This window comes from Marmota marmota, unplaced genomic scaffold (genome assembly GCF_001458135.2).
Source record: "Marmota marmota marmota unplaced genomic scaffold, marMar, whole genome shotgun sequence".
Lineage (NCBI taxonomy): Eukaryota > Metazoa > Chordata > Mammalia > Rodentia > Sciuridae > Marmota > Marmota marmota.
Genome location: NW_025999977.1, coordinates 11,945,695 through 11,960,157, shown reverse-complemented (window position 1 = coordinate 11,960,157; position 14,463 = coordinate 11,945,695). Strand labels below are relative to the sequence as shown.

The following is a 14,463-nucleotide window of genomic DNA, read 5'->3' as shown; positions in this document are numbered from 1 at the left end:
TGTTCCTAGCTGTTTATCTTTTCCCTTTTGTGAAGAGTAGGCTCTTCAATTCACTTGTTCTATTTCTGTTAGAAGAGCTGTCCTTTACATGTTGATTTATAGAAGTTCTTAATGCAATGTTCATATGAGCCTTTTGATGGTTATCTATACTGAAAACATCTTCTCCCACTGAGGCTAAAGTTTTATTCCCTTTATAGTGTCTTTGGATAAGCAAAATTTCTTAATTTTCTATCATTATTTTCCTAAATGAGTGGGGCTGTTCAGAAATCTTTTCCCACTCCTACGTGGTGAACATACTCTTCTATATTTTCCTAGATTTATTATTGTTTTGACTTCTGCTTCTGCTTCAAGATTATCATGAGTATTGATAGTCTTTTGCATTTCCATAAAACTATCAGAACATCCTTTCTTATATCCACCTGATAAGTCTGAAGGAATTTCTTTAAAGATTGCATTGACTTTATTAATAAATACAGGAAGAACTAAGATCTTCAACTTCTATTTAAGAAGCGTTCAATAACATTTTTAAGTGTTTTAAGTAAAGGTCAAGCAAAAATTTCCTTGGTTTTATTAAAAGGTACTAATATTTTCATTCTATTATAATTTTATCTTTTAAATTCCATTCTATAATTTTTTCAGGCACATTAAAAGCCTGTTAGTGTATTAATACTGTGTCTAACAACTTGATAAACTTACTTTTATTCATCCTAATATTGCACATGAAAATATTTTAGATTTCCTATTAACACAATCATATTGTCTATAAATAATAAGAGCATTACTTCTCCTTAAAGTTTTTTTTCTTTTCATTTCAGCATCTTGTTTATGGTGCTGGAGGGACCTAAAGTACAATACTAAATACAAGTAAAACTGTCTCATTCTCAATTGCAGAATAGCTTTGAACATTATACATTTAAACATGAATGTATTAAAAAAAACTGAATGATTTTTCATAAGTATTCTACATCATATTAAGAAAGTATGTTTCTACTTTTTTCAGGAGTTTAATATGGATGAGTGTTAAGTTTTATCAAACACATTTTTTTCTATCTATTAAGAATATCATTGAAGATGTGAGGGGAAAAAAAAGAAGTGGGTCACATTACATTGGGTAGAGAGAAGTGACGGGAGGGGAGAGGAGGGGGGAATGGAAGGACACCAGAATAAAATAGACATTATTATTGCTGTGGGTATATACATAACTGCATTACCAATGTAATTCTGCAATCTGTACACTCAGAAAAATGAGAAATTATATCCCACCTAATTAAAATGTATGATATGTCAAGATCATTGTACTGTCATGTGTAACTAAGTAAAACAAATAAAAAATAAAAAATAAAAAAAGAATATCATATGTTTTTTCCCAATATCCTATCAATGTGGCAAATTATGTTAATAACTGAAGTATTCGTATTTTTGTCTGTAAGTAAAATATTAAATGAAGCAGTATATAAGAACTGGTATAATATCACTAATGTAATTTCTAAGATAATAAAGGAAAGTGAATATAGGCAATAGATAAAGGAGATAAATTGAATCAAAATATACTTACACAAAACAAAAAAATGTGGAGAGGGAAATAAAGAACAAATGAGACAAAAAGAAAACTGATTTTACTGGACAAATTGAAACTCAACTATACTAATACTTACAGTAAATATAAATGGTCTAATACTTCAATTAAAAGACAGAGATTATAAAATTTGATAAGAAAGCAAGACTCAATGTGAGAAAACTGACAGAAACTCACTTCAAATATAAAAATGTAAATAAGTTAAAAGAGAGATGGAAAAGGATATACTATGCTAACAGTTTTTAACAGAGAGAAGAAACAGCTGTATTAATATCATGTGATGTAGATTTTAAAGAAAAGAATGTTTCCGCAGATTACAAAGATCATTCCAAAATGCAAAGGGGTTGAGTCAACATAAGAAAACAATATTTTAAACACTTATGCATTTAATAGCAGAACTTCAAAACACCTAGAACAAAAGATAGCTAGCTAGAAGATAGCTTTTATAATGTTGAAGTATGTTCCTAGTATCCCTAGTTTTTATACTGTTTTGAACATGAAGGTGTGCTCTATTTTGTCAAACAATTTTTTTGCATCTTTTAAGATGATCATATGATTCTTGTCTTTAAGTCTATTGATGGAACATACCTCAAAATTGTAAATCTATCTATGCTAAACTAAGGTTAACATCATTGAGAAGAATGGAGAAAAATTGAAAGTATTCCCTCTAAAAACTGAAACAAGACAAGGATGTCCTCTATCATCACTTTTATTCAACATAGTACTGGAAACCCCAGTCAGAGCAATTAGACAGATGAAAGAAATTAAAGGATATAAATGGGAAAAGAAGAAATCAAATTATCATTATTTGCTAACAACATGATTCTATATTTATAATATTCAGAAAACTTCTAGAACTAATAAATGAATTCAGCAAATTAGCAATATATAAAATCAACACCGATAAATCAAACATGTTCCTATACATCAGTGATGAATCCACTGAAAAAGAAATTAAGAAAACTACCCCATTCACAAAAGCCTTAAAAAATAAAATACTTGGGAATCAATCTAACAAAAGAAATAAAAGACCTCTATAATGAAATCTACAGAACACTAAAGAAAGATATTGAAAAAGACCATAGAAGATAAAAAGAACTCCCATGTTCTTGGATAGGCAGAATTAATATTGTCAAAATAGCCATACTACCAAAAGGTTTATACAGATTTAATGCAATTCCTACTAAAATCCAAATGTCAATCTTCATAGAAATAGAAAAATCAATCATGAAATTTATTTGGAAAAATAAGAGACTCAGAATAGCCAAAGCAATCTTTAGCAAGAAAAGTGAAGCAGGAAGCATCACAATACCAGACATTAAATTATACTACAGAGCCATAGTAACAAAAATAGCATGGCATTGGGCACCAAAACAGACACATATACCAAAGGTACAGAATAGAAGACACAGAGACAAACCCGCATAAATACAGTTATCTCATATTAGACTAATGCACCAAAAACATTCACTGGAGAAAGATAGCCTCTTCAACAAATGGTGCCAGGAAAACTGGAAATCCTTATATACCAAAATGAAATTAAACCTCCATCTCTTACCCTGGACAAATTCAACTCAAAGTCGATCAAAGACTTAGGCACTAGAACAGAGACTCTGCACCTAATAGAAGAAACATAGGCCCAAATCTTCATCATTCTGGCTTAGGAACTGACTTCCTTAACAAGACTCCTAAAGTGCAAGAAGTAAAATCAAGAATCAAAAAATGGGATGGGTTCAAACTAAAAAGCTTCTTTTCAGCAAAGGAAACAATCAATAACATGAAGAGAGAGCCTACAGAATAGGAGACAATTTTTACCACATGCACCTCAGATAGAGCATTAATCTCCAGGATATATTAAGAGCTCGAAAACTCAACACCAAAAGAACTAATAACTAATAACCCAATCAGTAAATGAACAGACACATCACAGAAGAAGAAATACAATCAATCAACAAATATATGAAAAAAATGTTGAACATCTCTAGCAATTAGAGAAATACAAATCAAAACTACTCTAAGATTTCATCTCACTCCAGTCAGAATGGCAGCTATTAAGAATACAAACAATAATAAGTGTTAGCGACACACTCATACATTGATAGTGGGACTGCAAATTGGTGCAGCCAATATGGAAAGAAGTATGGAGAATCCTTGCCAAACTGGGAATGGAACCATCATTTGACCCAGCTATCCCTCTCCTCAGTCTATACCCCAAGGACTTAAAAACAGCATACTACAGGGACACAGCCACATCAATGTTTATATCAGCACAACTCACAATAGCTAAACTGAGGTACCAACCTAGATGTCCTTCAGTTGATGAATGGATAAAGAAAATGTCATATATATATATATATATATATATATATATATATATATATATATATATACACACACACACATACTATTCAGCATTAAAAGAGAATAAAATCACGGCATTTGCAGGTAAATGGATCAAGTTGGAGAATATAATGCTAAGTAAAGTTAGTCAATCCCCAAAAATCAAAGGCCTAAAGTTTTCTCTGATATATAGATGATAATTCACAGTAAGGAGGGGGGTTTAGGTAAAAATAAAGACACTTTGGATTAGGCAGAGGGGAGTGAAGCAAGGGGAGGGGGTAAGGGGATAGGAAGGATAGTAGAAAGAATCAGATTTTATTACCCTATGTGCATATATGACTGCATAACAGTGTGATTTTACATCATGTACAACCAGAAGAATGAGAAGTTATACTCCATTTATGTATGATGTGTCAAAATGCATTCTACTGTCATGTGCAACTAATTAGAACAAATAAAAAAAAATTTAACAGTGTTCCAAACTGCTTAAATTTTATTCTTTAGAAAAGAAGTGGTAACAGAATGATTAAAAGCATATACATACTTGGCAGAAAATATATTCCATTTCATAACCCAATATTTCATAAAATGCCTTCATTTATATTACCTTATTTCACTAAGTTATCAACCATTTTAGTATCTACTATGCTGCAGAAAATAAACAAGCAATAATAATACGAGATTCAATAAACTTTTCCATTTGACAGGAAAAAATTGATAGAAGAAAGAATAAATAGACAAAATAACAATTATTTTTAAAATTCTGCTAATAATTAACAGTACCAGTAGACAGAAAATCAGAATGTGTAAAGAAAAACAGAACAACAAAATTTGACCTAGTTTACATTTATACAAATGTCTACCCAACAGCAACTGAACACACATCTTTTAAAAAATGCATGAAATATTCACTCAACAAAATTAGGTATAGAAGGAAGTTACTTTAACATAAAAAGTCAATATGTGAAAAACCCACCAGTAACATCACATGTAATGGTAAAATATCAGAAGCTATTCATTTAGGATCAAGATGAAGAAAAGGATGTTCACTCTCACTTCTATTCAACATAGTACTGTAAGTCAGACATAGCAATTAGGCAAGAAAACAAATAAATAAAAGGCATCCAAACTGGAAAGAAGCAAGCAAAATTATTTGTGTTTCACATACAACATTATCCCTCTTATAGGAAATTCTAAGGATTCCATCTAGGAAAAAAAACTATTCAAACTAATAAATTCAATAAATTGCAGGATACAAAAATCAATACTCAAAAATCAGTAGCCTATCTATACACTTAAAACAAACACTCAAAAACAGAAATTAAGGAGATGACACTTACAATACATCTTTTTGAATAAAATACTCAATAATAATCTTAACCCAGGAACCATAAGACTCATACACTGAAAACTACAAAGTGCTATTAAAATAAACTAAAGAAAATAAACAGAAAAATATCTTGTATGCATGAATTGGAAGACCTTATATTATTAAGAGGTCAATATTCCCCAAATTAATCTACAGATTTATTTATTTATTTTTCTTACCAGGGGTTGAACCCACAGGCTCTTAACTACTGAGCACATCCCCATCCCTTTTTTTAAAAAAAAAAATAGTTTATTTAGAGAGATGGTCTCATTAAGTTGCAGAGGGTCTTGCTAAATTGCTGAGGCTGGCTTTGAACTTGCAGTCCTCCTGCCTTAGCCTCCTGAGTTGCTGAGATTACAGTAACTGTATATTTAATGCTATTCCCCTTCAAAATCTTAATGGCATTTTTAATAGAGATCTAAAATTTCATCCTAAAATTAATATAAAATCTCACCTCAATCAACCTGAACAATCTTGAAAAAGAAGAATAAATTTGGCAGTATCATACTTTCTGATTTCAAAACTTATTAAGCAACAGTAATCAAAATGATGTTGTATTGTCATAAAGACAGACATACAGACCACTAGAAAGCTCAGAAACAACCCTTTCAGATATGATCAAATAATGTTTGACATGGATGCAACCATTTGATAGAAAATTATGTTCTCTTCAACAAATGGTGTTGAGAAAACTGTATATGCACATTTTTTAAAAAAATGAAGCTGAACACTTACTCTCCACCAAATACAAAAAAAGTTCATATTTTTCCCCATATATGTTTTTTTATTAGTGCATTTTACTTATATAGAAAAAGGGTTTCATTGTGGCATATTTATAGAAGCAACTAATAAAATTTAACTTAAAGTGGATCGAAGATTAAACATAAGATTTAAAACTTTAATACTCTTAGAGCACATGAAAGAAAAGCCTTACAACCTTGAATTTGGCAAGAATTTTCTGGATATAACACAAAAAACACAGGCAATAAAAATAGACAAATTGACACATTAAAATTAAAACTTCTGTTTTAGTCTGTTTTTCACTGCCCTGACTAAAAGTCCTAATGTTCTCTCTGATAAGTGGATGCTGATCCATAATGGGGGGAGGCATGGGAAAAATGGAGGAACTTTGATTGGGCAAAGAGGTGGGTGGGGTAGGGAGGGGGTATGGGGGCAAGAAAGATGGTGGAATGAGATGAGCATCATTACCCTAGGTACATGTATGACTGCACATATGGTGTGATGTTATATTGTGTACAACCAGAGAAATGAAAAATTGTGCTGCAATTGTGTACAATGAATCAAAATGCATTCTGCTCTCATATATACCTAATTAGAATAAATAAATTAATTAACTTTAAAAAATAAAGAATAAAAGGAATAATTGTAGAAGAGGAAAAGCTTATTTGGAGGCTCATGGTTTCAGAGGTCTCAGTCCATAGGCAATTGTCTCCATTCTTTGGGACTTGAAGTAAGACAAACCAAACATCATGGCAGAAAAGTATGGTGGAGGGAAGCAGCTCATATGATGATCAGGAAGCAGAGAGAGACTCCACTGACCAGAAACAAAATATATATATATATCCCTAAGGCAAGCCCCCAGTGACCCACCTCCTCCAGCCAAACCTACCAGCCTCCAGTTAAACTCAGTTAATCCCATTAGGGGATTAATGCACTGATTAGGTTAAGGCTCTCATAAGCCATCATTTTACCTCTGAATGTTCTGGCATTGCCTCACACGTGAGCTTTGGGGGGACACATCATATCTAAACCATAACAACCCCTATGCATCAAAGGACATAATCAATAGAATGAAAAAGCCAACTATGGAAGGGGAGAAAATATTTTCAAATTATATGTCTAAGAAGGTGATAATGTGTAGGGTATGTAAAGAATAACTACAATTCAAAAACAAAAATAACCCAATTAAAAATGAACAAAGGATTTGAGTAGACACTTCTTCAATGATGATGTACAAACAGACAACAAGAATATGAAAAGACATTCAACATTACTAATCATTAGGGGAGTACAAATCAAAACCACAGTAAGATACCTTCCTGTAGCAAGGGTGCCTCTTCTCTCTCTCTCTCTCTCTCTCTCTCTCTCTCTCTCTCTCACACACACACACTCACACTCACACAAGATAAAATAATAAGTGTTGGCAAGAATGTGGAGAAATTGAAATCCTGTGCACTGTTAGTGGGAATGTAAAATGACACAGCACTATGAAAAACAGTACAATAGTTCCTCAAGAAAATAAAAATAGAATTACTATACAAGCGAGAAATTCCACTTCAAAGTGTATATACAAAAAAAAAAAAAAACAGAAAGCAGGATTGCAAAAAAAAAAAAAAAAAATTGCGCTATAGCAGTACTATTCACAATAGCCAAGAGATGGAAGCAACCCATATGCACATTGATGGATGATGGATAAGCAAAATGTTCACATAAAAATCACCTTGAAAAAGGCAGGAAATTCTCACATATTCCAAAACATAGGTGAACTGTGAGGACATTGTGTTAAGTGAAATAAGCTACACAAAAGTTCCCACTTGTATGAGGTATATAATGAAATCAAATTCATAAAAACAAAAGGCAGAATAGTGGTCACTAGGGGCTGGGTGTGGGGTGGAGATGAGGATTGTTTAATTGATGTCTCAAATGTTTCCTTAATAACTCTTTAAATACCTACATATCAGCCTTAAGTTTACGTGTTCATTCCTGACATGGGTAATTTGTACCTTTCCTATTTTTATGTAATCAGTCTGACTTGTTTATCATTTTTCAATCTTTCAGAGAACTAGCTTTTGGCTATGTTGAATTTCTTTACTGTCTACTTACATGATATTTTATTAATTTTATTCTTTATCATTTCCTTTCTTCCTTTCTGGGTTTATTTGCTGGGGGGTTTGTTGTTGTTGTTAATTTTCTTTTGTGTTTATTTTTTGGCAACAGCGATTGAACCCAGGGGGATTGAGCCACCCCCACAGCCTTTTCTTTTTTTACTATTATTAGTTTTTTTAAAACAGGATCTGACTAAGTTGCATAGGGCCTTGATAAATTGTTGAGTCTGGCCTCGAACTTGTGATCCTCCTGGCTCAGCGTCCTGAGCTTTCCTGGGATTACAGGTATGCACCATCATATCCAGAAAAATTGCTGGTATTTCTGTAACTTTCTAACATAAATGATTAGATTTTTGATTTTCAGTCTTTTTTTTTCCTGATGCATTTATTAATAATACTTTTAGCTGTGTCACTGAAATCTAGATGTGACATTTTTCATTTCATTCCAAATATTTTTAAAATTTTCATTGGTGATTGCTTCTTCATTGAATAACTATTTTTTTAAAAAAATATGTTTTTAGTTGTAGTTGGACACAATACCTTTATTTTATTTATTTTTATGTGGTGCTGAAGATCAAACCCAGCGTCTCACATGTGCTAGGCAAGTGCTCTACTGCTGAGCCACAACCCCAGCCCCTGATTGAATAATTATTAAGGAGTATATTGCTTCATTCCAAGCAGTTGAGGGTTTTTAAGGTCTCCACTTGCTATTGATTTCCAGCTTAATTTTACTCTGGTTAGAAAGTACATTCTGTACTATTTCAGTCCTTTAAGAATTCATTTCTACTTGCTTTATGGGCCATAATGCAGTGAATGCTGGTGTATGTCATCTATGAATTTAAAAGTAAGTTGTTAGAGATGGATGATGGCAGGGTTCCCCACCAAGATGAATGTACTTTATGCCATTGAACTGTAATATGGAAAATTTTTTAAATAGTTAATTTTGTACTGTGTATATTTTTATCACAAATAATACATTGTTGGTTGTAGTGTGCTCTGTGTGGATTAGGTCAATTTGGTCAAACAGGATGTTTGGAGGTTCAAAATTCTTACTTTTTGTTCTGTTAGTTACTAAATATATATATATATATATATATATATATATATATATATATATATAAACTTTCCCACTCTATGAATTTCACTTTTCTCCTTTGGTTATCCTTTGAACATTTTTATATACACTTGGGGTTTTTACTAGGTAGCTGTAAATTGGCACTTGTTCATCTTCCCAGTGAATTGATCTTTTGTTTTGTTTTTCATCTCTAGTAATATTTTCTGTCTTAAATTCTTTAATATTGCTGAGCACAGTGGCACAACCTGTAATCCCAGGAACTCAGGAGACTGAGGCAGGATGGTCACAAGTTCAAAGCCAGCCTCAGCAACTCCACAAGGACCAATGCAGCTTAGCCACACTCTGTCTCTAAATAAAAAATGAAATCGGGCTGGAGATGTGACTCAGTGCTTAAGCATCCTTGGGTTCAATCCCTGGTACAAAAAATAAAGTATTTAATATTAATAGAGCTACATCAATTTCCTTTCAGTTAATGTTTTACTTTCAATTTTCAAATTTTCTGTATGACTCCATACATTGGTGTCAAATCTCTGCAAAGAGCATAATATTGGATTTTATTTTTTATTTAGTCCAACAACTTGCTTTATTTAATCATTGCTTTTAATTCATATACATTTAGAATGATTACTGATATATTTGGGTTTCGAGCTATTGTCTTCCTACTTATCCATTCCTACAGATGTTCTGATTTTCTATAATATTTTTCCATCACTTCTTACCTTCCTTTGGATTGAGTATATTTACTTATTCCATTCTTCTTCCATTATGTTAGTATGACTTCTTTTAATGTTATATGTTTTATTTAGGGCTACCTAAATATATATATATATATATATATATATATATATATATATATATANNAAAAGTTTATTTTGGGGGCTCACGATTTCATAGGTTTCAGTCCATAGATGGCTGGTTCCATTCCTCAGGGCTTCAGATGAGACAGGACATCATGACAGAAGTATGTGAAGGAGAAAAGCAGGTCAGGATTCAGCCACCTAAAAGCAGAGAGCACTCCTCTGAACAAGGACAAAGCATATACCCCAAAGTCACACACCCTCAATGATTCACCTCTTTATTCTCTTTCTTCTTGCTCTTTCTCCTCTGGCTCCTCTTAAGATGTTCTCATTGTCTTTGGTTTTGCGCATTTTAACATTACATGCAATTTTATTGTATTTATTGTCCTTCAGGTTCATAGCCTTCCCCTTGATATCTCTCTTCAGTATGAGGAAACTCTCAGCCTTTATTTCTTGGAATGCTGCTTTTACCCAATCTTCTCTCTCCTATCCTGTTATGCTGTTTGCTATCTACTATCTGATTTGCTTTCAATTATACAGATTCGATTTTTTCCTCTATTCCTTTTCTCTTTTCCATATTTTCTTCTTTGATATTCAAGCTTCCTTTTGAATATTTTATCCTGAACCTATACTATAGCTTAGTTTTTTTCTTCAGCAGTGTCTCTTTATTGTATATCCATCCATTGAGTTCTTAATTACCCTTATATTTTTCAGTTCTAGAATATTCACATTTTAGATTGCTTGGGTTCTCCCCAAAAATGTGAATCCTTTCTTTCTCTATTCTTGAATATAACTATGTATCATGATTATTATAAAATCCATGTCTGATAACTCCATTATCAAGAAGTCTTCTGGTTTGTTTATAAGACACATTGTTTCTCTCCATTTTTATCATGTTATTTTTTATTTTATATGCTGGGTTATTTTTGTTTGATACATAACATTGCAAATAGAAAATTGTTATAGTAATTACAAGATTAGGATATAAAATCATTCTCCAGAAGGGATTTACATTTGTTCTTGAAAGATATCAAGAGCACCAGCATCCAAGGCCATCTTATTGCAATGGTAGACTGAGATGATTTGAAGCTTGCTTCAGTCCCCTCAAGTCAGCACAAAATCAGCTTACTATTCCTCCAACTGAAAGTTCACTGTTTTACCAGGACTTGCCACTTGGACTCCAATCCCCCCCCCATTAGCCCCCCAACCCCACCCGGTGAGACTGTCAAGAGCAAACACCCAGATCCTCAGTCTCTAGGCAACTTCTTTCAAGATTCCAATAGATAAGCCTGGGTAATGCTAGTAGAAATTCTGAGTTTACCTGTCTAGGTTTCAATATTCTTGGCCTTGTTAGTTTGCACATTCTGTTATGGTTTAGATATGAGGTGTCCCTCAAAAGCTCATGTGTGACAAAAGTCAACTCAAAATGGATCAAGGAGCTAGGAATCAAACCAGAGACTCTGCGTCTAATAGAAGATAAAATTGGTCCTAATCTTCATCACAGGTGGGGGGGGGGGCAGGCCCCAAATTCCTTGATAAGACACCTATAGCACAAGAGTTAAAACCAAGAATCAACAAATGGGACGAATTAAAACTAAAAAGTTTTTTCTTAGCAAGAGAAATAATATGTGAGGTGAATAGGGAGCCTATATCCTGGGAACAAATTTTTACCCCTCAAACATCAGATAGAGCTCTAATCTCTAAAGTATACAAAGAACTCAAAAAGTTAAACAACAACAACAAAAAAAAAAAACAAATAACCCAATCAAGAAATGGGCCAAGGTCTTGAACAGACACTTCTCAGAAGAGGATATACAATCAATCAACAAATACATGAAAAAATGCTCACCATCTCTAGCAATCAGAGAAATGCAAATTAAAACTACTCTAAGATATCATCTCACTCCAATAAGAATGGCAGCCATTATGAAGTCAAACAACAATAAGTGCTGGCGAGGATGTGGGGGAAAAAGTACACTCATACATTGCTGGTGGGACTGCAAATTGGTGCAGCCAATTTGTAAAGCAGTATGGAGATTCCTTGGAAAGCTGGGAATGGAACCACCATTTCACCCAGCTAGTCCCCTTCTTGGACTATACCTAAAAGACCTAAAAAGAGCATACTACAGGGACACAGCCACATCAATGTTTACAGCAGCACAATTCACAATAGCTAGAATGTGGAACCAAGCTAGATGCCCTTCAATAGATGAATGGATTAAAAAAAATTGGCATTTATACACAATGGAATATTACTCAACACTAAAAAATAACAAGATCATGGCATTTGCAGGGAAATGGATGGCATTAGAGCAGATTATGCTAAGTGAAGTTAGCCAATACCTAAAAAACAAATGCTGAATGTCTTCTCTGATATAAGGGGGGTGACTCAAAATGGAATAGGGAGGAAGAGCATGAGAAGAAGACTACCACTAAATAGGGAAGAGAGGTGGGAGGGAAAAAGAGGGAGAAGGGGAGTTGCACGGAAGATGGAAGAAGACCCTCATTGTTATACAGAATACATGTATGATGTTGTGAGGAGAAAAAGAAAAAAAAAGTGTGTCACATTAGATTGGATAGAGAGGGGAGGGGAGGAGTAGGGGGGATAGGAAGGGCAGCAGAATAGAACAGACATTATGATTGCTTTATGTATATAGGTGACTCTATGACCAGTGTGATTCTGCAATCTGTATAATCAGAAAAATGAGAAATTATACCCCAATGATTCAAATGTATGAATTACCAAGATCATTGTAATGTCATGTGTAGCTAATAAAATAAAATAAAATAAGTAAAAAAAAAAAGCTCATGTGTGAGACAATGCAAGAAATTTTGAGGTGAAATGATGAGTTATGAGAACCTTAATCTAATCAGTACATTAATCCTCTGATAGAGGTTAACTAGGTGGTAACTCTAGGCAGATAGAATGTGGCTAGAGGAGGTGGGTCATTAGGGTATGACTTTGGGGTATATACTTTGTCCTTGTTCAGAGGTTTGCTCTCTGCTTTTTGGAGGCTGAATCCTGACCTGCTTTCCTCCTTCACATACTTCTGATATAATGTCCTGCTTCATCTGAAGCCCTGAGGAATGGAGCCAGCCATCTATGGACTGAAACCTCTGAAATCGTGAGCCCCCAAAATAAACTTTTCTTCCGAAAATTTTTCTTCTCAGTTGTTTGGTCACAGCAGAGAAAAAAAATGAACTAAACACACTCAATGGGGGATTGGTACATTTTTTTCCCCAGTTTTTCTAGTTGTTCTCAGTGGAATGATTGTCCAAATTAGTCAGACTTCCATTACAGAGAGCAAAATTCTCAAGGGTAAATGGTTTTAATTAATCAATAGTAACGAGTAAATTTTCCTCACCCCATTCAAGCAATTTGACAGTGCCATCCCTTAAGTATCTCTGAACCCTCTGACAAATTTTTCAACTACTACAACAAAATAAGAATTTATACATAGGGGGAAATATTTAAAAGTTTAGAAATTTATAATGGCCTTTACATTTGTCTACAACTTCACATATCTGCTTAATGTCGGGCAGTACAATAGTCTTAAGATGTGTTGTATTTTTAGACTGAAGACGCTGAGGCTCTGTAGACAGATCAATTTCCTAGGCTACACAGAAATAACAGAGCCCAGGTTTGACCTCAGGTCTCTCTGATTTTATGCTCAAACACCATTTCACCAGATGTACTCAGAAGTTCCTGAAGGGATAACGACTGTCTAGAAAGGAGCATGGTTGTCAAGGTAGAGTTGGAATGCATCAGCTTCTCTGACTTAGAAATGTGAACCCATAGAAGCAGCCACCCAGACAAGTACCAGAGAACTTCTGATTGAAATAGATTTAAAGGGCAGAAAGAACCACCCAGCCTCTCCCCTTGCCCAAACATGGTATTCTTCTCTCCACCCAGCTCAACAGTTTCAAGGGCTACCTGATGGTCTTTTTACCAGTGAAACATCTAAGAATTTTCCTTTCCATAGGAAGCTAGATCATGGTACAGGATGAAACTATCTCAGAGGTGAATCATGAAGAACCTTGATCTCATGAGGCTAATATCCTCTGAATTGTCCAGACTCTGTGCTTAAATAACACTGTATCTATTCTAATAAGTTGAGTTTTTTGACCATATCCTACAAGCCAGACACTAATGGAAATATAACACAGACCAACATAGAGAAAGTCCCTGTACTCATGGAATTTACAACTTAGTAGAAGGAACAAACTTTAGTTTGCAACTATCACGTAATCAGCATGTTGGTAAATGCTTAAAGTCAGCTCTCCGTGGAGAGGAAGTGTTCTCCACTATGTAGCATATGTCCATTTCTTTGAGTAACTACTCCACTGCGACTGAGTTCAGGCTATTCAAGGTGATGTCATTGGACATAGAATTGGTAAGAGCTGTATACAAATGGTTCTCATAAGATGGTGTGAGTCAATTCCAGTGCCCCACAGAATAT

General features: G+C 33.8%; 1 long non-coding RNA gene across 1 annotated transcript; it reads right to left on the bottom strand.

The window, feature by feature from the left end:
• Positions 1–3,030: 3,030 nt before the first annotated feature.
• Positions 3,031–11,462, bottom strand: LOC125617312. Its single transcript, XR_007348293.1, has 3 exons — positions 11,415–11,462; positions 3,395–3,400; positions 3,031–3,135 (listed from the first exon to the last, which is right to left on the bottom strand). It is a non-coding gene; the product is annotated as an uncharacterized LOC125617312 (long non-coding RNA).
• Positions 11,463–14,463: the final 3,001 nt, after the last annotated feature.